Below are 4,692 nucleotides of genomic sequence, written 5' to 3' on the forward strand. Positions count from 1 at the left end.
AAAAAAAAAAAAATTAGCCAGGCGTAGCGGCAGGCACCTGTAATCCCAGCTACTCAGGAGGCTGAGGCAGGAGAATTGTTTGAACCCGGGAGGAGGAGGTTACAGTGGGCCAAGATTGCGCCATTGCACTCCAGCTGGGCGACAGGGCGAGACTCTGTCTCGGGAAAAAAAAAAAAAATTCCGTGGTTTAAAAAAAAAAGAAAAGCTAACTAACACAAACAAACAGGACAAGAGACATATCTAAATAGACAAGTAACAGAATTCCCAAATTCCCATGCCTCTGCACGCAGGACCTTGCTAATAAACCTCCCATTTGGAGTCCTACACGTCAAGGAAAGATTACTAAGAAGAATTCAACTTCGAAAGGGCTTGGAGTGCTCACTTTGGCAGCACGTATACTAAAACTGGAACAATACAGAGGAGATTAACCTGCCCCCTGCATAAGGATGACATGCAAATCTGTGAAGCATTCCGTATTTTTTTAAGAAAGTTTTTTTTAAAGAAAAAAAAAAAAAGAAACAGCTTGGAAAACATCAGAGAAAGCCAGCAGACGATCCAGGCCACTGGAGCCTATTCAGCCGAGCCTGGGCTTCTGCCCTGTTCAGCTGTGTGCCTGGGCCTGCAGCTCAGCAGGAGAGGGACCTTGCAGGGCTCACACCTTGGCCTGAGAGGCCAGAGTCATAAAATTAGGATTATTTATGATGCAGAAGTGATTTAATAACATTTTTCAAGAACCTGAAGGATTTATGTAGAGGAACTGCTGTTCTAGTAACTAAACCCTTTTGGATGGACTCCAAGATAAACCAGGCTTGTCTAGCTTCCGCCCTGAGCCCCTCCACCTCTTCCAGTTGCTCTTGGCAAATAGTCTTTTCCACTTTACCGGAGGGTGATGGTCAAGGAGATGACCTTCCTGGCTGCTGTATCTACTCTCCTCCCCACCTCAAAATCTCTCCCAACATCTCTCTTTGTTCCTTCACGTCACAAAGGAAGAATCAAAGGAGGAGGGAGCTAACATGTATTGACTGCCTGCTGCGTGCCAGCAGCTTGCAGAAACATTACCTCATTTAATTCCCACAAACACCCTGTGAGGGAGGCATAATTATCCCTGTTTTGCTTGTTAGGGGATGGAGGAAATCATATTCTTTTAGCGGCTGGTATGAGAATTTCTCTTGGGGGCAAGGCGTGGTGGCTCGGGGCTGTAATCCCAGCACTTTGGGAGGCCGAGGAGGGTGGATGACTTGAGGTCAAGAGTTTGAGACCAGCCTGGCCAACATGGCGAAACCCCGTCTCTACTAAACATACAAAAAATTAGCCGGGTGTGGTGGTGCACGCCTGTAATCCCAGCTTCTCAAGAGGCTGAGGCATGAGAATAGCTTGAGGCCAGGAGGTGGAAATTGCAGTCTACACTCCAGCCTGGGGACAGAGCAAGCAGAGCAAGACTCTGTCTCAAAAAAAAAAAAAAAAAAGAATTTATCTTGGGGAGAGAATCATCTTCATGGGAAAATGCCTTTATCAGCCTCTTTGGACAGTGTGGAGGGAGGGGAGAGAGATGAGGAAATGTGTGTGGAATGGGCAGGGTGACGGGACGGTGGGCTCCTCACTCAGAAAGAAGAGGGGAGGGGCAGAGGCAAGAAAAGAGCAGGAGCTTTAGAGAAAGGCTTTGGGTGGCACAATATGCCCCTACCCTCAAAAGCATATCTCGTAAAATCTCAAGTAAATTTACTAAGCTCATGAAATGCTGAAAGAACATTTTTGAATGTGCTTTCTGGTATAGGGTGAAACAAAGCCACGTGTGTTTCACCTGAAATGGTGACAGGCAGACCTGTAAGGGAAGTACATTTCCTAAATTCAAGAGCAGGAAGGTCCCCCACCCCCACCCATTGACATCTGAGTTCTGTAGAGAGGGGAAAACTGAGGCTCAGAAGTTAATCAACTTCACTAAAGTCACACAGCATCACTAACAAAGGGAATTGATCCCAGGTCTGTTTATCTCGAATGCCTATTGTTTTTACTCTACTCCACATGCTGCTCAAAGAAAGACAGCTTTTTCCTCTCCCAGGCCAACTCTTCCACTGCTGTACTCCATCTAATCATAGTCATTAATAGTAGTGAATATGTATTGAGTGTCTACCATATGCCAGACATTGTTGCATGCAGTAGCTCATTTGCTCCTCACAACGACACTATATATTTGACCATATAATTATTCACATTTTATTATATGGAAACTGCTGCTCAGAGAGGTTAAGACACTAGCTTAAAGTCCCACTGCTGTAAGTGGTGAAACCAACATTGGAATCAGAGCCCATGGTCTTAACTGCATTGCATTCTCTCATCTCATCCCTTCTCACCTCTTGAAAGAACAGTTCTTCAAATTAACCCGTCTAATTAACCTGTTCTCTGCCTCCCGTTCCTAGGATGGGACCTGGTGGGGTGTGCAGAGGTCACGCAACACTGAACAGGGAAGGTGTTCTGATGGGCTGGGGTCAAAGCTCAGGCTAATAGTGTCACTTGGGGGTTGGTAAATTTTTTCTTTAAAGGGCCAGACAGTAAATATTTCAGGTTTTATGGGCCATATGGTCTCTGTAGCCAACTGCTCAACTCTGCTGTTGTAACATGAAAGTCGCCATAGTCGTAAGTGAATGGGCAGGACTGTGTTCCAATAAAGCTTTATTGATGGACACTGACATCTGAATTTCCTAAAATTTTTATGTGTCACAAAATACTAGTCTTCTTTTGCTTCTTTTCTCCAATCATGTAAAAAGGTAAAAACCATGCTTAGCGTAAAAGTCACATAAAAACGGGAGGCAGGCTGGATTTGGCCTGCAGGTGACAGTTTGCTGACCCTAGTTTTACCAAACCTTCCCTTCTTTTGGATTCTACATCCAGCTGGGTCAACTCCAGATTAAACAGCTTCTAGGTCGGGCTTTGAGCCTGCCCTCCTTTGCCCGCTCCTCTTACCTACGAAACCACACAGGTCCAGTCCACAAGCCTCTGCTCATCGCTGCCCCATCAGGAGCTCTCCTCCAGTCTTCCAGCATCTCCTGACCAACCACAAGCTGCTGTCTGCTGTCCCTGCAGGAGGTGGCCATAAAGAAAGATGGAACTGCCATCATTTAGATGACCCTGGTGAAGCAAAGCCCGAAGGACAGGTTAAAGGGGTATTACCCAAACACTATGACAAGCCTTGCAAATAATACGCTTCAAATAGACTGCGCATCATAAAAGGAAATCTTTAGAAAAGGTGGAGAAGACATTGCTGACAATCTGGGTCCAAGGAAGGAGTCCTGGAGACAGAAATGGAAATGCCTTTCTCCACCAGGAGACCAAGGCCAGAGGACAAGATATGGAAGACAGGAGTGCATCAGGGTCACAGGACAGTTTAGGTCTAGTACCACAGAGAGGACTAAAAAGCACTGACAGTTAGGCATGGTGGCTCACGCCTGTAATCCCAGCACTTTGAGAGGACGAGGCGGGTGGATCACCTGAGGTCAGGAGTTCGAGAACAGCCTGGCCAACATGGCAAAACCCCATCTCTACTAGAAATACAAAAATTAGCCAGTCATGGTGGCACGTGCCTGTAATCCCAGCTACTCGGGCGAGAGGCTGAGACACGAGAATTGCTTGAACCCAGGAGGTGAAGGTGCAGTGAGCTGAGATTGTGCCACTGCACTCCAGCCTGGGTGACAGAGCAAGACTCTGTCTCAAAACAAAAAAAAGCACTGACTAAGGAAAGGCTAAGAATAACAACAACAACAAAAAACTGCTAACTTTTTTTATTAAACACCTATTATGTTCTAGGCATACGTTGCTGGTTTTTAAAAAATAATACTGTCTCTTATTTAACTCTTTCAACACTCTGGTAAAATAATCATTTAAAAAATCTTCTTGCATTCATTTTTTTAAAATAAATATTGTGCATCTTTTATGTGGCAGACACTATGCTAGATGCTGAGGATAAGCAAGTAAGCAAAAATAGACCTTGTGCCTGCTTTCATGGAGATTATACAGGGATTGGCAAATTTTTTTTCCGTAAAGGACCAGATTGTAAGTATTTTAGGTTTTGTGGGCCATAAGGCCTCTGCTGCAACTACTCAACTCTGCCACTGTAGTGCAAAAGCAACCACATACAATATGTAAAAAAGTAGGTGTGGCTGCGTGCCAATAAAACTTTTTTATAAAAATAGGCTTCAGGCCAAAGCTGGCTACAGTTTGCTGACCCCTGTTCTAGTAGGAGACAAACATTAAGTAAATAATTACACAAAAAGCAATCATTAAGTGACATCAGGTAGAAGTTCCTGATACTAAAAAACACTATAATCAGAGAGATTTAACCTATTCAGGGAGATCAGAGGTTTCCCTGAGGGAGTAAGTCTTAGATCTAATGTAGCAGTTAATTAGTGAGGTGAGGGTAAGACTATTGCAGACAAAGGAAACAGCTTGTGCAAAGGCCTGGGGCAGAAAGCAGCACAGTAAACCCAAGTTAAAAGAGGTTTATAGGGCCGGCGGGAGGGCTCATGCCTACTATAATCCCAGCACTTTGGGAGGCCGAGGCAGGCAGATTACCTGAGGTCGGGAGTTTGAGACCAGCCTGACTAAGGAAACAGCTTGTGCAAAGGCCTGGGGCAGAAAGCAGCACAGTAAACCCAAGTTAAAAGAGGTTTATAGGGCCGGCGGGAGGGCTCATGCCTA

The sequence above is a fragment of the Colobus angolensis genome, unplaced genomic scaffold, assembly GCF_000951035.1.
Source record: "Colobus angolensis palliatus isolate OR3802 unplaced genomic scaffold, Cang.pa_1.0 Scaffold445, whole genome shotgun sequence".
Classification (NCBI taxonomy): Eukaryota; Metazoa; Chordata; class Mammalia; order Primates; family Cercopithecidae; genus Colobus; species Colobus angolensis.